The following is a 26,148-nucleotide window of genomic DNA, read 5'->3' on the forward strand; positions in this document are numbered from 1 at the left end:
TTTTTAGAAGTTGAATTATATTTTATTTATTTGCTCAATTTCTTTAAATAAGGAGTAATACCAGACATTTTTGGTTGTTTAGTAACCATTTCATAGTGAGTGAAAAAACTGGTGGATGGGAGAGAATCACGAAGAGTGAGAGGGAAACTGGTGACATTGGTGGCTTTTGGAAATATGCACTGGTAAAGGTTGTTGTACATTGTATGACTGTAATAAATCATGAACAACTTTATCTGTGGCTAAAAACTGCATTATGACAACCTTGTAAACATGGTGTTTAAATAAAATATTTATTAAAAATTAATATTAAGGAAAATAATGACTTCCCCTATAGAAACAACTACTAAGTTGTTCTCCATATTGCTTAAATTCCTAATATCTAAATGTAAGGTCTTACACTGATCCCTACTACATTGAATTTATTTATGTGGCTTTTTTGATATTCCTTAACTTTTTTCCCCTGAAGTACCAGATATTTCTCTTGAAATCATCTTTACTTTTTAATGACGAGCTTCATTTCTTTCTCAAAGCCTTGGCACCTGTTCCTAAGATAAGAATCAAGGAGAGTGAACTGCTACTCAGGAGACTGCTCTTGAGTAAGATGCCAGTCTTCTAATAAGCTCCATGGATTAAAACATCTAGTAAAGCTTTTCATTCACAGGGTAAGACTACTTTTCAACATCCTCCTCATTTTATTTCTAGGAAAACAAGGACTATTGATGTGGTTGGGGAAAAAAAGCATTGTGCATTAGTTTGATTATTTATTTCAATTTTTTTTATCATAGCTCTGGGCTGTATGGGAAATCAAAAAATTATTTCACAAGAAGAGACATTGGTGATATAGTTCTTGTCCTCCCAGTAACAGCATGCCCAAAAGTTTATTGTGTAACAAACAACTTATGCCTATAATAGCATTAAGATCTTACTCCTATTTATAAGGTCTCAGTTAACTAATTTACCTTGTCAGTATTATTTTTCTTTCTCTTACTCTTATATTTCCTTTCAATTTTCTAAACATAGAATATTCTCCAATTTTTAGGCTATTGATACCTGGTTACTTTCTGAACAACCTTTGCTTTTTATTTGGTTAGCTCCTCCTCATCCTTTTTTTTTTTTAAATCTGACTTCTTTGAGGAAGTCAATTTTAGTCTTCCAAGAATGTATTAAGAGTTCCTCCCGTCCTATGATAGCACCTGCCACTAAGTTGTCCTTGCCTCTGTACTTTATCTCCCACTTATTAGTAACTCCTTTAGAATAGGAACTATGGTTAGTGAATACTAAGCTATCATTCAAAAACCATAGACATGAGGCTAGGGAGATTGCTCAAAGAAGTGGAATACATATTTTGTTGATCCCCAGTATCTCTAAATTGTACCTAAAATATGACTTAAACAGCCAGGCGTAGGAGTGCCACACCAGGAGTAAGTTCAGACCTCTATCACTGCCTTATAAAAGTTAAAGGCCCATATAAAAGATAAAATCAATGGGGTTGTAGAAATAGTATAGTGAGTAGGGCACTTGCCTTGCATGCATTCATCCTAGGTTGGATCCCCAGCATTTCATATGATCCACTAAGCATGGAGAGGAATAATTCCTAAGCAAAGAGCCAGATGTAACCCCTGAATACTGCCAGTGTGGTCCAAAAACCTAAAAAAAAAAAAAAAGATAAAAATAAAAGCCAAGGGTTGTGAGCTCTTAAAATACAATGGCATATTAGAGAATTTTGAAAAATCTCAAGGGTGGTTTTTTTTTGTTGTTGTTGTTGTCAATATTTAGAGTAAGTTATTGTGTTTTGGGCTTCAAATTTTTTATCTGTGAAATGAAGGTGCTCTCCAGAGGCTGTAGACTAATGCAAAGAGCATTCAATTGGAAAGAGTAGTCCTGACCTGGATTTAAAAGATTTAGGAAAGGCATTTACGCTTCTCTTTTGTGAGTTTCAGTTTTTCTATTCAGGTTTCTACAAAGCAAAGAAACTATCAACAAAAGAAAAATACAAATACAAGCTATAAAAGAGGAGATACCTAGTTTAATCTTGAGCCTAGATTATAAAAATTAGAATGACAGGGAAATTAAGAAATCAAGGGTGGACACGATTTCTAGCTGCTGGAGACTGGATTTCATCAGCGTTCCTGCCGGCAATCCTGCCTGCTTCAGAGGTGGGTCGGGACATATACACACTGATTCCTGCTGGTGTCTGCTAGGAGTCAGAAGGGTGCAGAAGCCATCTTGGGTCATGCTGTTTTCAGCTGCCTGAGACTGGATTTCATCAGCTTTCCTGCTGGTGATCCTGCCTGCTTCAGAGGTGAATGTCAATTTTCTGGGTGACACTAAAGACCATAGTGAAGATTTTGGAGGCTTCAAGCTCTTTCACCTTTGTCAGTAGGAGGATGGGAAGCCCCAACCATCTGAAGGGGTCACCCATTTTAGACTAGGATTAAAGTTCTAAGGGATTTCTGGAAACTCAGATGCCAGCACCCCTATCTGCCTGTCTTCTGTGCTGTGTTGCACTTTTTTTCTTCTTTATTTGAATATCTTGATTACATAAATGATTGTGATTAGGTTTCAGTCATGTAAAGAACACCCCCCTTCACCAGTGTAACATTCCAGCCACCAATGTCACAAATCTCCCTCCATCCCACCCCACCCCCACCTGTACTCCAGACAGGCTTTCCACTTCCCTCATTCATTCACTTGATTATGGTAGTTCTCTGTGTAGTTATTTCTATAGCTGTACTCACCACTCTTTGTGGTGAGGTTCATGGAGTGAGCTGGTGTTCCAGCCCTCCTCTCATTGTCTCTGAGGATTGTTACAAAAATGACTTTTATTTTTCTTAAAACCCATAGATGAGTGAGACTATTCTGCATCTCTCTCTCTCTCCTTCTGACTTATTTCACTCAGCATGATAGATTCCATGTACATCCATGTATAGGAAAATTTCATGACTTCATCTCTCCTGACAGCTGCATAATATTCCATTGTGTATATGTACCACAGTTTCTTTAGCCATTCGTCTGTTGAAGGGCATCTTGTTTTTTTCCAGAGCCTGGATATTGTGAATAGTGCTGCAATAAATATAGGTGTGAGGAAGGTTTATTTTATTTTATTGTATTCTTGTGTTTTTAAGGTATATCCCTAGGAGTGGAGTAGCTTGGTCGAATGGGAGCTCAATTTCCAGATTTTGAAGGAACCTCCATATTGCTTTCTATAGAGGATGTACTAGGCAGCATTCCCACCAGCAGTGGATAAGAGTTCCTTTCTCTCCATATCCCCGCCAGCACTGATTGTTCTCATTCTTTGTGATGTGTGCCAATCTCTGCGGTTTGAGGTGGTATCTCATCATTGTTTTGATTTGCATCTCCCTGATGATTAGTGAGATGATTAGTGATGAGGGGCATTTTTTCATGTGCCTTATAGCCATTTGTATTTCTTTTTTATCAAAGTGTCTGTTCATTTCTTCTCCCCATTTTTTGATGGGATTAGATGCTTTTTTTCTTGTAAAGTTCTGTCAGTGCCCTGTATATTTTGGATATTAGCCCCTTATCTGAAGGGTGTTGGGTGAATTGTTTCTCCCACTCAGTGGGTGACTCTTGTACCCTGGGCACTATTTCTTTTGAGGTGCAGAAGCTTCTCAGTTTAATGTATTCCCATCTGTTAATCTCTGCTTCCACTTGTTTGGAAAGTGCAGTTTTCTCCTTGAAGATGCCTTTAGTCTCAATGTCATGGAGTGTTTTACCGATGTGTTGTCCTATATACCTTATGGTATCAGGTCTGATATCAAGGTCTTTAATCCATTTGGATTTTACCTTCGTACATGATGTTAACTGGGGGTCTATGTTCGCTTTTTTGCAAATGGCTAACCAGTTCTGCCAGCACCACTTGTTGAAGAGATTTTCCCTGCTCTACTTAGGATTTCTTGGTCCTTTGTCAAAAATTAGGTAATTGTATGTCTGGGGAATGTTCTCTGAGAACTCAAGCCTATTCAGCTGATCTGAGGGTCTGTCTTTATTCCAATACCATGCTGTTTTGATAACTATTGCATTGTAGTACAGTTTAAAGTTGGGGAAAGTAATGCTTCCCATTTTCCTTTGCCCTAGGAGTGCTTTAGCTATTTTTGAGGGTGATTATTGTTCCAGATGAACTTCATAAGTGTTTGATCCACTTTTTGAAGAATGTCATGGGTATTTGTAAGGGGATCACATTAAATTTGTATAATGCTTTGGGGAGTATTGCCATTTTAATGATGTTAATCCTGCCAAACCATGAGCAGGGTATGTGTTTTCATTTCCGTGTATCCTTTCTTATTTCTTGGAGCAGGGCTTTATGGTTTTCTTTGTATAGTTCCTTCACATCTTTGGTCAAATTGACTCCAAGATATTTGAGTTTGTGTCGCACTATTGTGAATGGGATTGCCTTCCTGACTTCCATCTCTTCCCTTTCATTATTGGTGTTTAAAAAGGCCATTGATTTCTGTAGGTTGATTTTTAGCCTGCCACCTTGCTATATGAATCTATTGTTTCTAGAAGCTTTTTGGTAGAGTCTTTGGGGTTTTCTAAGTAGAGTATCATGTCGTCTGCAAACAATGAGAGCTTGACTTCTTTCTTTCCTATCTTGAATTCCCTTAATATCTTTTTCTTGTCTGATCTGAACTTCCAGTACTATGTTGAAGAGGAGTGGTGAAAGCGGACAGCCTTGTCTTGTACCAGAATTTACAAGAAAGGCTTTTAGTTTTTCTCCATTGAGGATAATATTTTCCACTGGCTTGTGGGAGATGGCTTCAACTAGATTGAGAAAGGTTCCTTCCATTCCCATCTTGCTGAGAGTTTTGATCAAGAATGGGTGTTGGACCTTATCAGATGCTTTCTATGCATCTACTGATATGATCATGTGATTTTTATTTTTCTTATTGTTGATGTTGTGTATGATGTTCATAGATTTACGGATGTTAAACCATCCTTGCATTCCTTTGACCTTATAGATCATGACATAATTATTTATTAGGCTGCGGATAGAATCATTTATGGCTTAGAGTAGATAATACGAGGAATTACTACCCGGCCAGTTTCTTCCTTCAACTCACAGTTTTCCTAATCTCTTTCCCTATGGCAACAGAGCAATTACTTTCAAGCATGTTGATTCCTTTGTGCTTTAAATATAGATAAATGCAATCATGCTGAAAACCTGGGGATTTTCCTTGCATTGAAACCTACTTGGTCGTAATGTATGATCTTCTTGATGATGCATTGGATCCTATTTGCCAGGATTTTGTTGAAGATCTTTGCATCAGCATTCATCAGGGATATTGGTCTGTAATTTTCTTTTTTGGCAGCGTCTCTGTCTGGTTTTGGTATCAAGGTGATGTTGGCTTCATAAAAGCTGTTTGGGAATGTTCCTGTTTTTTCAATTTCATGGAAGAGCTTGGCTAGGATTGGTAGTAGCTCCTCTTGAAAGATTTGAAAAAATTCATTAGGAAAACCATCTTGGCCTGGGCTTTTCTTTTTGGTCAGATGTTTGATTACAGTTTCAATTTCCTTAGTAGTGATGGGGGTGTTTAGATATGCTACATCCTCCTTACTTAAATGTGGAAGGTTATAAGTATCCAAGAATTTTTCCATTCCTTCTAGGTTCTCATGTTTTGTAGCATAAAGTTTTTCAAAGTAATCTCTAATTACCCTTTGGATCTCTGCAATTTCTGTCATGATCTCCCCCTTTTCAGTTCTAATATGGGTTATCAGATTTCTCTCTCTTTCTTTGTGAGTTTTGCCAATGGTCTATCAATCTTGTTTATTTTTTCAAAACACCAGTTTCTGCTTTCGTTGATCTTTCGTATTGCTTTTTGGTTTTCCACTTCATTGAGTTCTGCTTTCAGCTTTGTTATTTCCTACTGTCTCCCTATTTTTGGTTCCTTTTGTTGGTCATTTTCTAATTTTTTGAGCTGCGCCATTAAGTTATTCAGGTATACTCCTTCTTCCTTCCTGATGTGTGCCTGTAGAGCTATAAATTTTCCTCTCAGGACCGATTTTGCTGTGTCCCATAGATTCTGGCAGTTTGGTCTTCATTATCATTTGTTTCCAGGAAAGGTTTGATTTCCTTTTTGATTTCATCTTGGACCCACTGCTTGTTCAGTAGCAGGGTGTTTAATTTCCAATTGTTAAAGTTTTTCTTCTGTGTGGCTTTGTAGTTCACATCTAATTTCAGAGCCTTGTGGTCAGCAAAGGTAGCCTGCAAGATTTCTATCCTCTTAATTTTATGGAGGTATGTTTTATGTGTCAGCATGTAGTCTATTCTGGAGAATGACCCATGTATATTGGAAAAGAATGTGTATCCAGGTTTTTTGGGATGGAGTGTCCTGTATACATCTACTAGTCCTCTTTCTTCCTTAACTCTTTTCAGGGCTAGTATGTTTTTGTTGGATTTCAGTCTGGTTTACCTATCAAGTGTTGATAGGGCTGTGTTGAAGTCTCCCACAATGATTGTGTTATTATTGATTTCTTCTTTCAGATTTGTCAGTAATTGTATTAGATAATTTGCTGGTCTCTCATTGGGTGCATATATGTTTAATAGTCTGATTTCTTCCTGTTGCACATATCCCTTGATTAGTACTTAGTGTCCATCTTTGTTCCTTATAACTTCTATGAGTATAAAGTTGGTGTCATCAGATATTAATATGGCCACCCCAGCTTTTTTGAGGGTGTTGTTTGCTTGGATGATTTTCCTCCAGCCTTTGACTTTGAGTCTAAGTTTGTTCTGACTATTCAGATGTGTTTCTTGTAGGCAGCAGAAGGTTGGATTCATCTTTTTGACCCATTTTGCCACTCTGTGTCTTTTAATTGGTGAATTTAGTCCATTGACATTGAGGGAGATGATTGTCAGGATTTAATGTCATCTTTGTAGATAAGTTTGCTGTGTTTGTTGGTTTCTCTTGTCTTAGAGTAGACCTGTCAGTTTTTCCTTTAAGGCTGGTTTATCATCTGTGAAGTTTCTGTGCTGTTGTTTATCCATGAAGATGTGTATTCTTCCTCCAAACCTGAATGTGAATAGGGCTGAGTGCAGTATTCTCAGTGAGGCATTCATTTCATCCAGTCTTGTCACAATATCCCACCACTGTCATCTGGCCCTGAGAGTTTCTTGTGACATGTCTGCTGTAAGTCTTTGGGATGCTCCTTTGAATGTAATTTCCCTTTTTGATCTTGCTGCTTTCAGTATTCTATCTTTATCTATGGGATTTGTCATTGTAATGAGGATATATCTTGGGGTGTTTTTCTTTGGGTCTCTTTTAGCTGGTATTCTTTGGGCATGCAGGATTTTAACTCTGGGAGTATGTTTTTGATGATGTCTTTGACAGTTGATACTTCTTGGAGATCTCCTTCCTGGATTTCTGAGACTCCAATGATACTTATGTTGTTTCTGTTGAGTTTATCGAAGACTTCTATTTTCATCTGTTCACATGCCTTGAGTACTTTTTCCATTGCCTGTTCATTTGTCCTAAGGTTCTTTTCCAATTTCTTCTGTTGTGTTGAGTTTTTCTGCATCACATCTTCCAGCACTCCGATTCTCTCCTCAGCTGCTGATATTCTGTTGGCGAGGCTATACATTGAGGTTTTCAGTTGAGCAACTGTGTTTTTCAGATATGTTATTGGCTATACATTGAGGTTTTCAGTTGAGCAACTGTGTTTTTCAGATATGTTATTTCAGTTTGGAATTTTCTGATTTCTGTCTTTGTGTTCTCTTCAGATCAATCTATGCTCTTTCTGAGTTCTACGGACATATTCCATATTTCTATTCTAAACTCCTTATCTGAAAGGTTAATCAGGTGGTTGGAATTTATTAAGTCATCTGAGCTTTCGTCTTCATTCTCTGTGGATGTTGTCTGCCTGCGAGGTTTCCTCATTGCATGCTTATAGTGTGGTTTTTCCTGCATGTTGTGGCAGGGTTCATTGATTAGAAAGAGTGCGCGGCCGCAAAGCCAAGCGAACCGCTCTTCTGCTGCCTCTAGTTGACAGTCCTCAGAGTGAACAAAGACACAGCAGGGCAGAGCGATCCTGCAGCCCCAGAATGTACTCACTCAGCTGCTTCAAAATGCAGTTTTTCGGGGGTGTGCTCACTAGGCCTCTGAGGAAACCTTCGGGGATTCAGAAGCACAGTTTCAGGCAGACAGCGATAGAAGTTTCCCCTGAAGTCCTCAGAGTGAACAAAGGCACAGCAGGGTGTGCTGCACTTTTGGCCTTATTTCATCCTGTGTGTCTCATCTGTGGATGGCTCGCCTTCCCTGGAGCCTTCCCTGGAGGTGAGTTTACATGCTCAGAAAGGGAGGAGCCAGAGGAATGTGGCCGCCCTGCTTCGCACCTGTGCACATAATTTAGCCAATGAATACAACCACAATACGTAGAAAAACCCACAATACAAGTGTGACAATGGGGAAACAATGCAGGCCAGCGCCAGACATAGAGAATGACGATGGCAACACTGATGACTTGAACATGACCAACCAACTATTCAGTCTCTCAGATAAGGAGTTTAGAGTCACAATATGGAAGATGTTCAAAGAACTCAAAGAAAGTATAGAAGAGAACACTAATAAGAATCAAGAGAATATGAAGATAGAAATCAGAAAACTCCAAACTGAAATTTCAGGTCAAATATTAGGTCTGAAAAACTCAGTAGATGAATTAAAGAAAAACATGTTTGAGCTTTCCAACGGGTTATCAGCAGCTGAGGATAGACTTAGTACACTGGAAGATGAGATAAACAACAATTCCATACAGCAGAAGAAATTGAAAAAAAGCCTTAAAGCAAATGGTCAAACAACAGAAAAATTACTCAAAGAATGGGAACAGATGAAAATAGAAGTCTTTGAGAAGCTCAACAGAAACAACTTAAGAATCATTAGAGTCCCAGACACCCAGGAAGAAAATCTCCAGGAAGAATCAACGGTCAAGAACATCATTAAAGAGAAACTACCAAAGCTAAAGAATACATGTGATCAGCATGAAATTGCACCTGCCCAGTGGGGCCCGACTGTGAAAAATTGTGAGTGCTGCCTGTGTGTGCCTGTTTACTATCCTGTTTCGTGAACCTCTTGGGAGTGGGGTGAAAAGAGGCTCCAGCAGAGCATGGCCGCTCCACTTCGCTATGTGGCCATGTGCTCTTTCTAAGTAAAGAACACCATCACAACAAGAAGAAAAAATCACACTAAGAACTGTGCTGGATCACTGAAGCCAAGCATGTCTCCTCAGACTGTCTTCTCTGCTGTGTGCTCAGGCCTAAGATTTGATCCTGTGTGAGGCTTCATCCTCGGAGGAATCCTCTCCCTTGGAGGCAAGTCAGCCCATCCAGAAAGGGCGGAGCCAGAGGAGTGTGCTGCCTGCATCATTTAGCCAATGAATACCACCACAACACATAGAAAAACCCAAATACAAGTGTGACAATGGGGAAATAACGCAGGCCAGCATCAGACATAGAGAATGAAGATGACAATTCTGATGACCAGATAACGACCAACCAACTAATCAAACTCTCAGATAAGGACTTTAGACTAGCAATATGGAAGATGCTCAGCGGACTCCAAGAAACCATGGATCGAGTTGAACAGAACACTAATAAGAACCAAGAAAATATGAAGACAGAAATCACAAAACTCCAAACTGAAATAACATGTCAACTAACAGGCCTGAAAAAGTCAGTAAACAAAGTGAATGACAAAATGGATAAGCTCTGGGACAGAGTATCAGAAGCTGAGAATAGACTTGGTGCTGTGGAAGATGAGATACATAACAATTCCATAGAGCATGAGAGATTGGAAAAAAACTTAAGCAAATAAACAGACAATGGAAAAATTAGTCAAAGAATGGGAACAGATGAAAATAGAAGTCTATGTTAAGCTCAACAGAAACAACTTAAGAATCATTGGAGTCCCAGAGAACCAGGAAGAAAATTTCCAGGAAGAATCAAAGGTCATGAACATCATTAAAGAGAAACTTCCAGAGCTAAAGAATATATGTGATCAAATCCTGCATGCTCGAGGAGTACCAACCAAAAGAGACCCCAGAAAAACTACCCCAAGACACATCCTAGTCACAATGACGAATCCCACAGATAGAGACAGAATTCTGAAAACAGCAAGATCAAAAGGGGAAATTACATTCAAGGGAGCATCCTTGAGATTTACTGCAGACCTGTCACCAGAAACACTCAATGACAGAAAGCAGTGGTGGGATATTGTGACAAAACTGAATGAAATGAATGCTTCACCTAGAATTCTGTACCCAGCAAAACTCAATTTCCGGTTTGATGGAAGAATACATGGTTTCACAGACAAAAAACAGCACAGAAACTTTATAGACTCAAAACCAGTCTTAAGAGAAAAACTAAAAGACCTAATTTAAGACAAGACTAACCAAAAGACACACCAAATTTTGATATAAAAATGGCATTAAATCCCAGGACAATTCTTTCTCTCAATGTCAATGGACTAAATGTACCAGTTAAGAGACACAGAGTGGCTAAATGGATCAAAAAACTCAACCCGACCTTCTGCTGTTTACAAGAAATGCACCTGAATAGTCAGAACAAACATAGACTCAAAATAAAAGGCTGGAGAAAAATTATCCAAGCAAACAACACCCACAAAAAAGCTGGAGTGGCCATACTAATATCAGATAATGCAAACTTTATACTCAGTAAGTTTGTAAGGGACAAAGATGAACATTTTATATTAATCAAGGGGTATGTAGAGCAGGAAGAAATAACTCTCCTAAACATATTTGCACCGAATGAGGGGCCAGCAAAATATTTAATACAACTGTTGACACATCTGGAAAATAATATCAATAACAACATAATAATTGTGGGGGACCTCAACATGGCTTTGTCAACACTGGATAGGTCAACCAGACTGAAACCCAACAAGAATATACTAGACCTGAGGAGAGAAATGGAAGAAAGAGGCCTAGTGGATATATATAGGACACTCCATCCCCAGAGACCTGGATACACATTTTTCTCCAAAGTACATGGGACATTCTCCAGGATGGACTACATGCTGGCACATAAAACATACCTCCATAATATCAAGAGGATAGAAATTTTGCAGACTACCTTCTCTGACCACAAGGCTCTGAAATTATTTGTAAATTCCAAAGGGACTCAGAAGAAAAACTGAGAGGAAAATTTATAGCTTTGCAAGCACACATCAGGAAGGAAGAAGGAGCTTACCTGAGTAGCTTAATGACACAGCTAATAGAACTAGAAAGTGCTCAACAAAAGGACCCAAAAATAGGGAGACAGAAGGAAATAAAAAAGCTGAGAGCAGAAATCAACAAAGTGGAAACCCAAAAAACAACCTGAAATATCAATGAAAGCAGAAGTTGATTCTTTGAAAAAATAAACAAGATTTATAGACCACTGGCAAAACTAACAAAGAAAGAGAGAGAGAGAAACTTGATAACTCGTATTAGGAATGAAAAAGGAGAGATCACTACTGGTATGACAGAGATTCAAAGTGTAATCTGAAACTACTTTGAGAAACTCTACGCCACTAAAAATGAGAACCTGGAAGAAATGGATAAATTCTTGGACTCTTATAATCTTCCACGGTTGAAGGAAGAGGATATAGCATATCTAAACACCCCCTTCACCATTGATGAAATTAAAATGGTACGAAAAAAGAAAATTAGAGACCAATATCGCTTATGAATGCAGATGCAAAGATCCTCAACAAAATCCTGGCAAATAGGATTCAATGCCTCAGATCAGAGGAATAGACTTGAATACTCAGAAAATATTTCCCAGACATACAATCACCTAATTTTTGATAAAGGAGCAGGAAATCCTAAATGGAGCAGGGAAAGCCTCTTCAACAAGTGGCGTTGGCACAACTGGCTAGCCACTTGCAAAAAATTGAACTTAGACCTCCATCTAACATCATGTACGAAGGTAAAATCCAACTGGATTAAAGACTTCGATATCAGACCCAAAACCATAAGATATATAGAATAACAGATAGGCAAAACACTCCAGGACATTGAGACTACAGGCATCCTCAAGGAAGAAACTGCACTCTCCAAGCAAGTGAAAGCAGAGATTAACAGATGGGAATATATTAAACTGAGAAGCTCTGCACCTCAAAGGAAATAGTGCCCAGGATACAAGAGTCCGAAAAACAATGGAAAAGTTCAACGAAAGCAGAAGTTGGTTCTTTGAAAAAATAAACAAGATTGATAGAGTACTGTCAAAACTAACAAAGAAAGAGAGAGAGAAACATGATAACTCATATTAGGAATGAAAAAGGAGAGATCACTACTGATATGGTAGAGATTCAAAGGGTAATCAGAAATTACTTTGAGAAACTCTATGCCACTAAAAATGTAAACCTGGAAGAAATGGATAAATTTTTGGACTCTTATAATCTTCCAGGGTTGAAGGAAGATGATGTAGCACATCTAAACACACCCATCACTGTTACACCCCACTCAGGAAGGGCACACATCAGTAGTGTTGCACTCCTGAAAAAGAATTATCTGCCAAAAAGGCCTGCTTAGAGTAGTCAAATCAGTTGACCTTTTGCGTGGATTGTTTGGCTTTAATTCTAAACGTGGCTGTAACTATCTCTCTTTTTATTTTTGACCATTAGTAGAAATCAGGCCTCAGTACAAAGAAAGAACAGTGCCTAAAGCCCACCAAAAGTCTCCTGCTGAGAACTCTTTATGATCTCTTTCTCTCCCAATTTCCTTAAAGGTATCTGGTTTCTTTTTACCTGTCTCTTCATATGCTAATTCTAGCTTTGATCTCATTGGTCTATCCCCTTTTCCTTTCTCCCTGGCTAAGCTCCAAATATTCATCTATTTAAGGCCCACTAAAGCTCTGGCCCCTCTCTCTCTGGCCTCACCTCTTGTTTTCACCATGTAATTCTGTGTGGTCTCATTTATTTCATATTTCATAATTCATATTTTATATTCGCCTCTTCGTGCTCCCACTTGATTCCCAGTGGGAATAAGAACCCACTAAGTTTTGCTTAGGGATTTTTTTTTTAATCTCATTAGGATATAGGTCCGCAGCACATCACTATTGAGGAAATTAAGACAGTAATCAAATGTCTGCCTGAAAACAAAAGTCCAGGCCCAGATGGATTTACTAATGAATTCTTTCAAACCTTTCAAGAGGAACTACTACCAATCCTGTCAAGACTCTTTCATGAAATTGAAAAAACAGGAACACTCCAAATAGCTTTTATGAAGCCAACATCACCTTGATACCTAAACCAGACAGAGATGCTATGAAAAAAAAATTACAGACCAATATCGCTGATGAATGCAGATGCAAAGATCCTCAACAAAATCCTGGCAAATAGGATTCAATGCCTCATTAAGAAGATCATCCACTACGATCAAGTAGGTTTCATCTCAGGAATGCAAGACTGATTTAACATCCATAAATCTATCAACATAATACACAACATCAACAAGAAAAATAAAAACCACATGATCATATCAATAGATGCAGAGAAAGCATTTGATAAGGTCCAACACCCATTCTTGATCAAAACTCTCAGCAAGATGGGAATGGAAGGAACCTTTCTCAATATAGTTAAGGCCATCTACCACAAGCCAGAGGCAAATATTGTCCTCAATGGAGAATAACTAAAGGCTTTCCCTCTAAATTCTGGCACAAGACAAGGCTGTCCTCTCTCACCACTCCTATTCAACATAGCACTGGAAGTACTTGCTATATCGTTAGGCAAGAAAAAGTTATCAAGGGTATCCAGATAGGAAAGGAAGAAGTTAAGCTCTCACTGTTTGCAGATGACATGATACTCTAATTAGAAAACCCTAAAGACTACCAAAAAGCTTCTAGAAACAATAGACTCATATAGCAAGATGGCAAGCTACAAAATTAATGTACAAAAATCAATGGCCTTTCTGTACACCAATAGTAATAAGGAAGAAATGGACATCAAGAAAACAACCCCATTCACAATAGTGCCATACAAACTCATATCTTGGAATCAACTTGACTAAAAATGTGAAGGACCTATACAAAGAAAAGTGTAAAACTCTGCTCCAAGGAATAAGAGAGGACACGCAAAAAAGGAAGCACATACCCTGCTTATGGATTGGCAGGATAATATCAATAAAATGGAAATACTCTCCAGAGCATTATACAGATTTAGTGTGATCTTTCTAAAGATACCCAAGACATTCTTCAAAGAAGTGGATCAGGAACTTTTGAAATTCATTTGGAACAATAAACACCCTAGAATAGCTAAAGCAATCATTGGGAAAAAGAATATGGGAGGAATTACTTTCCCCAACTTTAAACTGTACTACAAAGCAATAGTTATCAAAACAGTATGGTATTGGAATAAAGTCAGGCCCTCAGATCAGTGGAATACGCTTGAATACTCTGAGAATGTTCCCCAGACATACAATCACCTAATTTTTGATAAAGGAACAAAAATCCTAAATGGAGTAAAGAAAGCCTCTTCAACAAGTGGTGTTGGCACAACTGGATAGCCACTTGCAAAAAATTGAACTTAGACCCCCACCCAACATCATGTACAAAGGTAAAATCCAAATTGATTAAAGACCACGATATCAGACCCAAAACCATAAGATATATAGAACAACATGTGGGTAAAACCCTCCAGGACATTGAGACTAAAGGCATCTTCAAGGAAGAAACTGCACTCTCCAAGCAAGTGAAAGCAGAGATTAACAGATGGGAATATATTAAACTGAGAAGCTTCTGCACCTCAAAAATAAATAGTGCCCAGGAGACAAGAGCTGTCCACTGAGTGGGAGAAACTATTCACCCAAAACCCATCAGATAAGGGGCTAATCTCCAAAATATACAAGGCACTAACAGAACTTTACAAGAAAAAAACATCTAATCCCATCAAAAAATGGGGAGAAGAAATGTACAGACACTTTGACAAAGAAGAAATACAAATGGCCAAAAGACACATGAAAAAATGCTCCACATCACTAATCATAAGGAAGATGTAAATCAAAACAACTATGAGGTACCACCTCACACTCCAGAGATTGGCACACATCACAAAGAATGAGAACAAGCAGCTTTGGCGGGGATGTGGAGAGACAGGAACTCTTATCCACTGCTGGTGGGAATGCTGTCTAGTTCAACCTTTATTAAAAGCAATATGGAGATTTGTCCAAAAACTGAAAATTGAGCTCCCATATGACCCAGCTATACCACTCCTAGGAATATACCCTAGGAATACAAAAATACAATACAAAAATCCCTTATTTACACCTATATTCATTGCAGTACTATTTACCATAGCAAGACTCTGGAAACAACCAAGATACTCTTCAACAGATGAATGGCTAAAGAAACTGTGTTACATATACACAATGGAATATTATGCAGTTGTCAGGAGAGACGAAGTCCTGAAATTTTCCTATACATGAATGTACATGGAATCTATCATGCTGAGTGAAATATGTCAGAGAGAGAGAGAGAAAGACACAGAATGGTCTCACTCATCTATGTTTTTTTTGGGGGGGGGCACACTCGGCAGTGCTCGGGGGTTTCTCCTGGCTTTCTGCTCAGAAATAGCTCCTGGCAGGCACCGGGGACCATTTGGGACACTGGGATTCGAATCAACCACCTTTGGTCCTGGATCGGTTGCTTGCAAGTCAAACGCTGCTGTGCTATCTCTCCGGGCCCACTCATCTATGGGTTTTAAGAAAAATGAAAGACATTTTTGCAATAATAACTTTCAGACACAAAAGAGAAAAGAGCTGGAAGTTACTTCTCACCTCATGAAGCTCACCACAAACAGGGATGAGTTTAGTTAGAGAAATAACTACGTTTTGAACTATCCTAATAATGACAATGTACGAGGGAAATAGAAAGCCTGTCTAGAGTACAGGCGGGGGTTGGGTGGGGAGGAGGGAAATTTGGGACATTAGTGATGGGAATGTTGCACTGGTGATGGGTGGTGTTCTGTATATGACTGAAACCCAAACACGATTATATATGTAATAAAATTGTTTAAATAAAAAAAATAAAAGAAAAAAGAAAAAAAAAGAAATCAAGTGTGGGAAGAAGAGATGAATGAAAAGTAATAGGGGAAGTAGTTTGGGTCTCGGGCATATAGATGGTGTGGAGGTAAGATACAGGTGTATCTATAAATCATAGTGACACTCTAACAACCAATAAGCATAGGACTAACCTACAATTACCAAAGTTTAAAATGCCTCTGTTAAAGAGGCAGGCTGGGGGGCTGGAGAGATAGCATGGAGGTAAGGCATTCGCCTTGCATGCAGAAGGATAGTGGTTCGAATCCTGGAATCCCATATGGTCTCCGAGCCTGCCAGGAGCAATTTCTGAGTGTAGAGCCAGGAGTAACCCCTGAGCACTGCCGGGTGTGAACCCCCCCAAATGAAGAGGCAGGCTGTGGGGTGATGAGAAACAGGAGGTATTCATAGATGGAAGTTGACACTAGTGGTAAGACTAATGTTGGAACATTATAGGCTTAAAATTCCATTATGTACTGCTTTGAAAATCATGATGACTTAATTTTTTTTAAAAAAGGGAAAAAAGCAATCAAAATAGAAGAAAACTTGTAAATCATATATCTCATGAAGAGTTGATATCTAAAACATATGCAGAACTGTATCACTCAGTAGCAAAAATCCAAACAATTCAATTAAAAAATGGCCAGAGGATATGAACAGCTATTTTCTCAAAGAATGCATACAGATAGCCAACAGGTACATGAATAGGTACTCAACATCATTAATCATCAAGAAAATGCAAATCAAACCACAATGAGCTATTACCTCAAACCTGTCAGAATTGCTATTACAGAAAGACACGAGACGACAAGATTTGTTAAGGACGTTGGGAAAAAAGAGAACTCCTGTGTACTGTTGGTGGGAATACAAATCGGTGCAACTTTTATGGAAAACAGTATTGAGATTCTTCTGGTAATTAAAAAATAGGACTCTCACGTGATTAGCAAAGTTGCTCTATTCTACTTCTGAATATTTTTCTGGATAATATCAACACCATGTCAGAGCATTTTATAGTGGTAGGGCACTTACCTAGATCCTAGCCAACTTGGCAATCCCTGGCACCCATATGGTCCCTACACCCTGCCAGGAATGATGATCCTTGAGCTAAGAGATAGGTGTACTCTCCTTCAAAAAATAAAATAAAATAAAATAAAAAACCAACCATGAAATTAATATGGGTCTCCATGTTTATTGCAGCATTATTTACACAATAGCCAAGATGGAAAGCAACCTAAGAGTTCATTTGTTGATAATGAATATTTGTAGATAATGGATAAAGAACATGTGGTGTGCATACGGCTCACACAGTAGAATATATTTATTTGTAAAAAGATGGGATTTTTTTTTCTTTAACTTGTAGGCACCATCGTTTATAATATGGTTAAAGGTAGTGTTTTATGCATAACAAAATTCAGCACTACGCCTCTTTCCAGAGTGTCTGCTTCCTCTACAATTGTCTCATTGTCCCATCTTCCTTCCATCCTTCCCACCTCCTATCCTACCCCCTGCCACATGGTAATATTCCTACTGAAGATCAATTTTCATTTTCTGTTGCCTCTGGACATTTGCTATTCCCATACTTTGTTTCTTTGTACCCCACATGATAGAGAGATCATTCTGACAGTCTCTCTCCTTCTAACTTCACTTAGCACAGTGCTTCTCAAATAGTGGGGCACGCCCCCAAGTAGGGGCACGAGGCTCTGTAATGGTGGGCGCGTTTGACCTCAGCAAACACTGTCATAATAAGCTAAGCCCCATGTTTATGTCTCTGGAGCTGAGAGTTACTGTGTTCTGCTTCAAACCCCGCTTTGAAAAACTATGCATTGCAAAACGTGCTCATTGTAGCCATTAATCCAAACATCACCTCTGATTAAAAATCAGCTCAAATTATTTTATATATTTTTGTTTTGCAGGTTAAATTTTATTTTAATAAAGATGCTATTTACAGTTGTGTGGGGGTGCGAAAATGTTTTCTTCTTCCTAGGGGGGCATGACAGAAAACAATTGAGAAGTACTGATTAGCATGATACTTTCCAGAGCCATCCACATAGTATAAAATTACATGATTTAAAAAATATGGATTTTTTTTTGTTATTTGTGACATAGATAAAACCTAAGGGCAGTGTGCTAAGTGAAATAAATTAGAGAAAAACAAATACCACATAAATGCATTTGCATATGGAATATTGAAATTGAAACTAAATAACAAACTCTACCATCACTCTCACTCAGAGATAGAATAGGTAGGTTGTAGTCAGAGGTTGGGGTAGGGAATGAGCAAAGTGAGTGAAACAGGTTAAAATGTATTAACTTCCAGCTATAAAATAAATGTCTGGTGCTGAAGAGATAATACAGAGATTAAGCTCTTGCATGTGGCCAACCCTGGTTCAATTCCTGACACCATAGAGTATCCAGGCATCACTGGATGTAGTTCTGGAAGCTCCTGAGCATTACTTAGGTTGGTCACTGCATGTCCAAGTTATTGCATCCCCAGACCCTTGCATTAAAGCACAGACTGATTGACTACAAATTTCAGGTAGTCACCTCTGGTGGGGTCCCCTCCTTCCATTAAATAAATTCATACCATGGTGATTGTAGTTCATGTGTAGCATGATGATTGTAGTTCATGATTCTATTGTATATCTGAAAATTAAGAAGAAAGACCTTAAAATTTTCTTTTTTTTTTTTTTTTTTTTGGTTTTTGGGCCACACCCTGTGACGCTCAGGGGTTACTGCTGGCTATGCGCTCAGAAGTTGCTCCTGGCTTCTTGGGGGACCATATGGGACGCCGGGGGATCGAACCGCGGTCCGTCCGGTCCGTCCTAGGCTAGCGCAGGCAAGGCAGGCACCTTACCTCCAGCGCCACCGCCCGGCCCCTAGAGACCTTAAAATTTTCATCCCCCCCCCCAAATAACTGGTATGGCAATGTTAACTAAATTTATGATAATTTTATAAAACATATAAATATCAAATCATTATGTTATATACCTGAGACTAAAAATGCTGTATGTCTAAATTATTATTTATTATTATAACCACCACTAAAGTCTTTTCTTCCCTCCCTTTGTTGTTTCTATGGTCATTGTGATCACTGGAAGTGACACACTTGTTTGTGGCATTATCTATGGGCTGCATACTTGGTTGTTGTGCTTGCTAACTTTTTTGGTTATGGTGCTAATGAGGACTTGCACACTTTAGTCGTGGCATTGGCATACATTGGTTGAAGTACAACAAACATCACACTCTGTATTCGGTATTAGGAATAGAATCCGAAGGCAGTAAAACTGCTTTCACTTGGCACATGGGGCAGTGCCCCATATTGAACTCAGCATGGTGTTCTTTACACTCTGATTATATAACCCCAATCGCTTTGTTTTATGTTTTGTTTTGATTTTGGGGTCACATCCAACTGTGATTGGGGCTAACTTCTAGTTCTGCACTCAGGGATCACTCTTAGGATACATGAAGGACCATTTCTGGTACCAGAGATCGAACCCAGGTCAGCTAAATGCAAGGCAACCCCCTTTCATGCCATACTACATCTTCAGCTCCACCTTTATTTATTTAGTATGTCTTATTTATTTGATTGTGGGCTACACTCAGCAGGGTCAGCGTTTACTCCTGGCTCTGCTTGTGATCATTTTTGGCAGTTTTCAAGGGGTCATATGTCAGCTGAGGCTAGTTATGTGCAAAACAAGAGCTGTAATTCCATACTATGTCTTGCCCTGAACTCATAGATTTAAGCTTTCGGTGCTCTTCACTGAGCTCTCCCTGGATCTCTGTTTTTTGCTTTTTTAATGAAAGGAGATTGAACTCCCTGCAGTAGAATAGCTTAGAAGTGGAGACAAAACTATTTATCAAATCACTTCATGCCTCAGTTTCTTTACTGATATCTCACCGTCAGCCTGATAGTTAGATGAAGATATGGTGAATATTCATTCTATGCTGAATACATTGCTATTGCCATACATAGAGTTTCAACCTCCCAAAAGCTGGATAGGTTTTTAGAAATCACTATTCTATTGAAGTAGGAAATGGATCAAGGTCACATTGTTTGTAAATGGCAGAACTGACTCCAAAGCCCATGCTTGTCTCACATCTCCTGAGATTTCTTTATTGTTCAGTGCCCAGCAGGGGTCTGACCCCAAGGCTCTCTCCACCTTTGCAACTCTAAATCTGGTTGGAGGACTTGTTCCAGCCCCTGGAAGGAGGTGGTGCTAACGTGAGGCTCTTTGAAGCAAGGACTGGTCAGAGCCTGCTGGAGCTGTTGGCAGGGCTGGCTTGAAGCCCTGCTCACGTTCTCCCTCTGGAACAGAGCAGGGCTGCAGGGAGCAGGCACAGAGGTGTCTGGGCATAGTGCATGGTTTATAAAAAGCCATCATGAGCACTGTCCTGGGACTACAGTCATTTATCCACACTTTTTCCTTGTAAAATGTTACTGACTGTTTTACACCAAGGGCAGTTTATCCTAAATGGGATGTACAGGCATTCAGTTCATCTCTACTTTTTGCCAAGTCTGCTTTTTTTCTCCTTTGCTTCTGAAGTTATATATGGTTTGGAGAAAGGAAGCCATTTTGGGGGGGGTGTCAAAAAAGAGCTGACGGCTTTAAAGTGAAACCTTCCATCATAGGACAGAACATTTGGTTGAAGAGATAATGCCTTTGTTTTGAAAAAAAAAAAAAAAATGGGATCCTGCTTCCATGGTATTACATTCTTCCACAATTGACCCGATTTCCGGTCAGATGCTAAGAACTTTACAGTGATGATCGGTATCAGGGTACCTTGTGAGGGTAAAATGGAGGATAGATATGATCAGCTCCATTTTTCAAATGGGAAAATTGAAGCTCAAAGAGGTTAAATCACTTGTTTAAGGCCACAGTGAAAGGCTGCCGGGGAAACTGCTTGCTCCAGCAACCTGGTTAATAATGGGCAAACAGAAAGAAAGCACTGACCTCTGAGTCACAAACACCTCCTTTCTCACCCCCACCTCCCAGGCTCTCTCTCATTCTTTCCCTGGTTTGTCTGTGACTGGTGTTGTGCTCAATTTCCGGAGAGGGGGCTGAGAGCCTGTGACATTCGCCTTTGGCTGAAAGTCATACTCTTCGTGATGGCAAAGCAGGTCTCCATCCTAATCCTTGAGTCCCGGCTTGCACGCCTCCTTGGACCCTCCAGCTGCCTTCATTAGTACTCACCACTCGCCTGCCCCAGTGTTCGCAGAGAATCTAAATATAATGGATTGCTACTGCAGAATGCCAGGATATTTTAATTTATAGAAAAGAATAATGGGTTCAGGTGAATGCCCTCTTCTGTATATTCTCTTTGGAATGAGGCTTAGCTTTATTGTCCTTTCACTTCCCGTTAGTTCTAGCTAAAGTGATTCCATAATGACATATAAACCCAAACATGAGTAATTGATGGCAGCCTCAGGAGCTTGAGCAGGATAAAACCAGACTGACTAGAATCTCCAGGGTGAAGAATTAACATTTATTGGTTTAGTGAAATGAATTTATGTCCCAATAAAGCCAGTTACGGACTAGACAATGATTTAATGAGGTGCTTTCTATAAAAAGAGCAAATATGAACTTCTGGGTCTGGGTTGGATTGTAACTAATATACCACCTACTAAACCAGTTTTTCAGATACGGTTAGAAAAATCCATGACATTTTCTTAATCCATGAAATTTGTGCTTAGCCCATTCGCTGTACAGAGTTGAAAGTTGAAGGGAAATTGAATCAGCATCTCTAAAACCATGACCCACAAGGCATTTGCTCATGACTCCCACAAGATCAGCAGGAAGGAAGAAAGAGGAAAGATGTTATATAAAAGAAGAAGAAATATATTGAATCAAAAGAAACATGTCACCCTGTAAGTCTAGGAAATTCTTTTTCTGCATCTTTAAGAAGGACAGGAGGAAGTGAGCATAAAAGGATGGGCTGGTGGTGGTAGAATCATTTGTTATTGTTTGCCCATATCAAACTGTCCATATATATCCTGCTAAGTTCATATATATATATATATATATATATATATATAAAACGTATTTTTTATTTCTTCATCAAAAGAGCTGAGGGAATTTCTTTGATAATAAAATTCTCAGACCTCCAAACCTAAAAATTGTTTTGATGTCTTTTCATTTTAGTTTTCTGACTACTATCAGAATCACTCCAGAATCACTTATCATCATCACTGCCTTTTCCCAAGTTCAGCCATGCCCTCTCTGTATAGCTAGGTAACTTCAGAGGCATTGTAATTAGTCTTCTTGCTCTATTTCTGAGGCTTCCCCAGACACTTACAATTTGGTCTTAACTCAGCACTCAGAGGATAATATATTTAGGATGAAAGTCAGATCCTGCTTTCAGCACCAACATACCAGTGGCTTCCTTCCATACAGAGTAAAGAGAAAGTCACAGTAATGACCTAAAAAGCCAGACCCTCTTCCATTCATCCCACTCTCCTATTACCTCACCTGGTTCTTTCTCTGTAGCCTTGTTAAACTCTTTGCTAGGAGAAAACTTCTGATTCTGGAGTTGTGAGAGGTATGCTTCTTCCTTAGTGTTTCTACTAGCATCACTTTATCTCAGAGACTTGTGGCTCATTCCCTGATCAACTCACAACTCATTTTGCCCACTCTTACTTTTTAATTTTAAGTTCCTTCTGATGTTCCATCACACACCATCACTCCAAAGCCCCTCAAGTGCTTTTGATTTTCTATATTTAGTTTGCTTTTTTCCAGGGAATTTTATTATTTTTTAACAGCTTATTATTCACTTACTAATTTCTGTTGATTTTTTGACTGCTTTCTTTGAGCATAAGGGCTAAAACCAACCTGTTTTGTTTATCAATATAGCTCCTAAGTCTAAGGTTCTATCTGATATGGAAATTGCTCAACATTTGTTAAATGAAGTAGGCCAGAATAATGGCATAGCGAATAGGGTGCTTACCTTACATGTGGCCAATTTGGGTTTGATCCCTGATATCCTATATGATCCTCTGAGCCCTCCCATACTGATCCTGATCACAGAGCCATGAGTAAACCCTAAGCACCCCTGGGCATAGCCTCAAAACAAAACAGATTTGTTGAGTGATTGAATGAAAAGTTTGCTGATGGCCTTTTAAGATTTCTTTATTAGTAGGGTAAAAAGCATGGTTTATTCAATTATTTTTGTGGTTTGATTATTTTCACAGTCCTATTTTATAGTCTGATATGTTTTAGCATTAATTTGGGGAAAATAAATATATGTAATTGAAGTTGTTTGTATTTGTAGACTTGGAGATCTTCAGTAGCTGTAGTTTTTTTTATCTATTACTATTAAATCAATCTTATTGGATCTTACTGGATCACATAAGAAAATTTGAAATTTGGAACCAATAGAAGGGCTTAGGAAAGATGCACTGTCTTAAATTGTCACCACTGACACTGAAAAAATATTTGAGCACCCACTGGGTGCATGGTACTGAAAAAAATCCCATTAGCTGTGTAACTCACACATCTGCACTTCTGAGAGGCCAGATGTTCTAGTTGTGGGAGTTTTATGCTTCCAGTGCTTCTAGACAGGGCTGCCAGATTTCAGACATTTAAATTCACTTTGTGAGGAGTGGCTGGTGAGTGTAAAATGTGGTCAACAGTGAAGTAAGCAGAAAGCAGATCAATTCAAGCAAAAATACCCTGCAGCACATATATTTTAACATTGTTAAGGACGATAAGCTAATGAGGATCAGATGGAATACACAAATCCTTTCTCAGAACGATGGATATAGTTATATGTCTGTACAGTTTTCTATAGTTTGGTGGAATTTACAAGTCCTTGAAGGCCAAATCAAGAAATTTAGGTTATAGTTTTGTATTTCTGAAATCCAGATTAGGTTGTGTTAGTTGGACCATCACAATAAACAAGCCACAGATACTTATGGTCACAAAGGTGTGTGGTACTGACCTATCACTTTAGATCATAGACCACAGCAAGGTCTGACTCCAGGAGACTCTAGATTTTCTTTGGAGATATGTGAAGAACAACTTAAAGTCGATAGAGAAGATAGACAGTGGCATAGGTATTTCTAGAGACCAGCTTTTCTAGGATAATCTTTCCCTGGGGCACCTATCCTCATCATCTTTTAGCTAAGCCAGGATAAGTCTTAATACTTTCCCCTTCTGCTTGCTCCCATATTCAATCATTTCTCCCTGGGGCCAGCCAGCTGCTAAGAAGTCCCAAGAGGAAGAGAGCATCCCAGTGGAAACGAAGGTAGGAGCAGATCCTAGCAGGGACTGGATTGTGAACTGACAAAAGGAGATGCTCCACAGAAGCAGAGCTGGATAATTGGATGTCAATATATGTATTTCAAAACCCGGTCTCCAGGTATTCCAACTTCCCAAGAAGATGAAAAAGAATTTTTCAATATGAAAGCCTGTTACATCTCAGAGAAAGCATGCTGGTGCTTCCCAAGGACATAGTCACAAGAACACCATTATAGATGCCTTTGACACCTTCTCCCATCACAGCAGGTGAAGTGTTTGGATTTCTCTTTCTTGTTATGTCCTCTTCTGCTGCCTCAAAGGGCAGGTCAGATCCATCTGATGGTCAGTGCTTGGCTTATGGAAGTAACAACCCTGTGTTCTGGGCCCTGATCCGCTCTGTAGAGGAAAATGCTGATTCTCTATGTTTTCTCTGTGGCTAAGAGAGAATAATAAAAACTTTTTTTCCCTCCCTCTTGGTGTAGATTAATTAGATGCTGTCTGTGAAGTGTTTTAAGCTCTGGCAGAGGAAGGTGCTAAGCATTATTTCTATTGTTAGCTTCCTTAACCCAGTGCATGAAACCAAGATTGCCACACAGAATCTGGAGAGAAAAATGTCTGGTAAGAGGATTGTGATGGTTGGGGTCTGATGATTGAAACAGTGATCGGCTTAATCAATTTTCTTTAAAGCAATGACCTTTTAATGAATTATAAATGCTGTTAAACATACCTGAGAGGGAAGATGCAATCAGGGTGAGAGCAGTCTCTGCTTCTCTGAGAATTCTTGTCTTTAGAATTGGTGATTAAGGAGGAAGCTGTCATGATTGAGACCAGGGAAGTCAGAGAAACTAGAATGAGAGATTCTGACTGGCTCAACTCAAAGTGTATGCATATTTGTGTGTGTGTGTGTGTGTGTGTGTGTGTGTGTGTGTGTGTGTGTTATGGAAAAGGGCACAGACCTGAACACCTTTTCTGGGAAAACTCAACTTTTCTTGTCTGGTCAGTTGTTCAACCCATAAACTGGATGGGTAGAACAATAGCTAAATGGGTAGAACAACTGTACTCTATAGTATTTTGTTATGTTTTCTGACAATTTCTTCTTAGGATCACCTTTCACTTTCCCAGAGGGAAGTACCTTCATTTATATAATTCTGTACAAATGTACAAGGCCTTCAATCAAGAATATTTTTTTCATTTTTTCACTTCAAAATTATTTATTAGGCATCTACACTGGGTTGTAGTTTTTATTATGGTGGACATAGCTGTGACTAAGATAGCCTACCAGTGGTCATGTGGCTTGTGAGCCACATGTGGCTCTTTACACTTTTAATTTGGCTCTTCTGTGTGCCAGGCGGCCGCTCCAGGAGTCAGGCGGCCGCTCCAGGAGTCAGGACTCTGCTCCTAGCCTCTGTCAGTGCGTGCCCTGTGTGGCTCTCAAAATAAATTTCAATCGTGGTTTTGGTGAGATTTGGCTCAGTTGAAAAAAAAAGTTTGCCGACCACTGGCCTAGTCTATGTTCTCAAGGAGCTAACATTCAAGTAGGAAAAATAGTCAATATACAAAAGAAAATTTTTTGCTTGGACTGCACTAGTGCAAGCTTTACAAGGAAGAATTATTATATTTTAAAATCTCTTTTGGTCATTGCTCTATTCCTAGAACTTGGAATAGAAGTTGGAAGCAACTAGAAAGTAGTTGCTCAATCTATTTGTTTAATAATGTATGGCAAAGATACTTTGCTGTTCAGGGAGATGAGTCAAAGGGCTGGAGTACATACTTTGCACTTGGGAGATCCTGGTTCAGTTACCTGAGCACTGCACTTAACTCTCCCTAAACGAAATCATAGAGAGGTGCTAAGGCAGGGTCATTAGTTAAATGGCGA

This window comes from Suncus etruscus, chromosome 8, assembly GCF_024139225.1.
Source record: "Suncus etruscus isolate mSunEtr1 chromosome 8, mSunEtr1.pri.cur, whole genome shotgun sequence".
NCBI lineage: Eukaryota > Metazoa > Chordata > Mammalia > Eulipotyphla > Soricidae > Suncus > Suncus etruscus.